The sequence below is a fragment of the Heloderma suspectum genome, chromosome 4 (assembly GCF_057233095.1).
Source record: "Heloderma suspectum isolate Gila_16-S chromosome 4, 16-S_ref, whole genome shotgun sequence".
Lineage (NCBI taxonomy): Eukaryota > Metazoa > Chordata > Lepidosauria > Squamata > Helodermatidae > Heloderma > Heloderma suspectum.
The window spans coordinates 233,215,836-233,219,226 of record NC_139461.1 but is presented as its reverse complement, the minus strand read 5'-3'; positions in this window follow the sequence as shown (position 1 = coordinate 233,219,226).

Here is a 3,391-nt window from a genome sequence, read left to right as displayed (position 1 = left end):
TTCTGATTGTATATGGACCAGATCAGGGCCAAGCTACATGTGACATCATGCACATGCTGAAACAAGTGGGCATAATGTGGCTGCTTTTATTCTGGAGAAAGAGCAGTTACAAGGCCCTGGTCTTGAACTTGTCACACATCCAGATTGTGTGTGTGTGTGTGCGCACACCAGCTCCTACTTAGCTGCTTTTTGCCCCTGAAAGTGCTATTTACCACAACTGCTCTGCAACTGAGAGCTTTGGCTATTGGGTGTATAGAAATGCAACAAATAAACAAATAAATGAATGAATAAGGGTGTGATCCTATGGGGATAGTTGGTTGCCTCTGAAGTTGGAGGCGGCTGACTAGCCAATGGAGGGCGGGTGGAGCGTGGAGAGGATCTTCTCCTCCATGCTCTGGCCGCCCTGCATTTGTGCCAAGATGGCCGATTTTGGCTATCTAACCAGGGCACCTCAGATTGGGGGAGGCCAGATGGCGCATAGGAAAGATTGTAATGGCCACAATGTTCCACCATCCCCTCCACTCCCTTCCACCATCCCCTCCACTCCCTGCCTGCAGGAAAGCCCCCTTTTCGGCCCCTCCATGCTGCTCTTCTGAGTGCGGACCTGGGGGTGAACCTATAAGGCAGCAAGGGAGGGCGCGGGGAGTTGGTTTTCTGGGAACTGACCTCAGAGCACTGGCTCCGACAGTGGTTCCCAGAGAACAAAAAATCCTGTGGCCTTCTAGGCGCTGTCTAGTGGCCATAAGACTGTGCCCTAATTTGCCTTTTCCAAAAACAAATGCAGCCGGGTTAAGCATGCTTGTTGAAATGCATATATCATGTATAGTTGGTGCTTAGATCCAAAGAAATTAGTCTCTCTTTCTCTTTGTCCTTGAGTCAAGAATGAAAGACTGTTCTGCTTCCCATAGAAATGGGATTTTTCTTAGGTTCAAAGAAAGCTGAGTATTTGGAGAAAGATGCACCGCTGGAGTATTTAGTTGGCTCATGGAGGAAGCCACGACAGGGCTGGGCCATCTGGAAAAGTTATGGTAAGAGAAGGCACATCACAATCCCAGGTGAATGGATTTGGCTAGGTTTAGATTTATTTATTTGTTATGCTCTGGACATTATCATCCATATGGAACTTAGACTCTATTATTGTAGAATCATACAACTGGGAAGGATCAAATGAACAGCAGTGCTACGCAATTAAGGGCACAATCCTATGCGTGTATAGACAGAAAAAAGTCCTACCACTCCCAGCATTCCCAGCCATGTAGGACATTTTTCTGTCTATACATCCATAGGATTATGCACTAAGAGCTTTATATGGTGGTAGGTTCCCCTCCTGTGGCCTAATGTAGGTACTGATTTCATAACCTTTCCAGGAAGTCCTTCATAACCAGTGGATGTTTTGTTTTGATTTTTGTTTTAACTGTTGGTGGGGGGTGTGATTTGGGGTTTTTTTGTTGTGTTTTTAAGGGTGGGTAGCCTGCCTGATAGGCGGAAGCAAGGATGCATGTGTCCACCTGACGGAGGCAGTGGGGGGAGCGTTGGAGGCCAGACTATACAGAGGCTGGGCGGCAGGCGCTGGTGGAGTGCTAGGGGCAGGCCATGCCAGGTAAGGAGAACAAGGGAGAGATGTATAATATCTATTCCCTGTTCCGGGCCTGTCCAGAGCCAAAGGATGGCTGGGGGAGGTGTGACTCCATCTTCTGGCCTTCATTTGCTGCTCTTCAATGCCAGGTCTGTTACCCAGAAAACATCCCTCATCCATGACATGATCCTGGATGAGGGTGCAGACCTGGCATGTATTATGGAGACCTGGCTGGCTAAGGCTGCTGCTCCAACTCTGGCAGCCATGTGCCCAGCTGGATTTTCGTATGCAAAGCAGCCGAGGGCTGGGGATCAGGGAGGGGGAGTGGCTGTTATCTACCGGGAGTCCTTGGTCTTCACCAGACCCCCTCTCCGGGAGACCAAGGTTGCTGAGTGCGTGTACTGGAGGTTGGGCCCGAAGGGCAGTCTGGGGATTCTGCTCGTGTACCGTCCACCCCGCTGGACGACTGACTCCCTGGCCGAGGTGCTTGAGGTGGTCTCTGATGTGCGTGTGCAGTCCCCTAACTTATTGGTGTTGGGGGACTTCAATGTACATTCGGAGGCCATCCTCACAGGGGCACCTTGGGACTTCATGGAGACCATGGCCTCCTGGGAGCTGTACCCTATTCTAATTATGCCCACCCATTTAGCCGGTCATGTACTAGACCTTTTGTTTGTTTCTGGAGAAGCAGGGAGTGATCTGGAAGTTGGGGGTGTATCCCCCCCCCCGTCATCACTATCTGGTGACGTTGGACTTCTTGGCTCCACAACCCCTCTGCGGGGGTGGAGGACCCATTAAAATGGTTTGCCCAGGTGTCTTATGGATCCGAATGGATTCCTGAACGCGCTTGGGGATTCTCTGGAGCACGCAAACGGCCACTCGGTCGAGACCCTGGTGGGTGGCTGGAATGCTGCAGTCACTGGGGCATTAGATAGGGTGGCTCTGAAACACCCTCTCCCCCTGAACAGGGTTCGAACTGCACCATGGTTCAATCCGTGATTACGAGCCCTGAAACAGGAGGTGAGACAGCTACAGTGCCGGTGGCGGAAGTCTCACTCTGAAGTCAATCAGACATGGGCTAGAGCTGTATCTTCAGCCTATCACGTGGCAATGAAGGCAGCAAAAAAGGAATACTATGCTGCCTCTATCGCGTCCGCAGAGTGCTGTCCCAGGAGGCTGTTCCAAGTGGTCCAGAGACTGATCAGTCCAGTTGCTCTGGAACTGCTGGAGCATTCTAAGGCCTCTTGTGATGCCTTGGCAAGGCACTTTGCAGATAAAATTGATCGGAGCAGGAGTGTTATTCCATGCACCGTGGATACAGTTAGCGAGTGAGAGGTGGCCTGTGGCAAACCGGTTTTGTGGGATCGGTTCCAGCTTCTTCCTTCTGATGAAGTGGACAAGGTGCTTTCATCTGTAAAGCTGACCATCTGCTTACTTGATCCTTGCCCATCTTGGCTCATTATGAGCTGCAGAGAGAGATTGGGTGAGGAGATCAGGGTGGTGGTGAACGCCGCCCTTGAGGAGGGAGTGATGCCATCAGCCCTCAATGTGGCAGTGATAAGATCGCTCTTAAAGAAGCCCTCCTTGGATCCCCAAGTTTTGAACAACTTTCGCCCAGTCTCAAATCTGCCATTTGGGGGCAAGATCATTGAGTGGGTGGGGGCGATGCAGTTAAAGGCACACTTGGAAGAAGCCAATTATCTAGATCCATTTCAATCGGGCTTCAGGCTTGGGCATGGGTAGGGGTGTACGAAACCCCACTTACCTGTGTCCGCGGGGGTCCGCTGCGGGGGAGGGAGGCGATCGGTTCGTCCC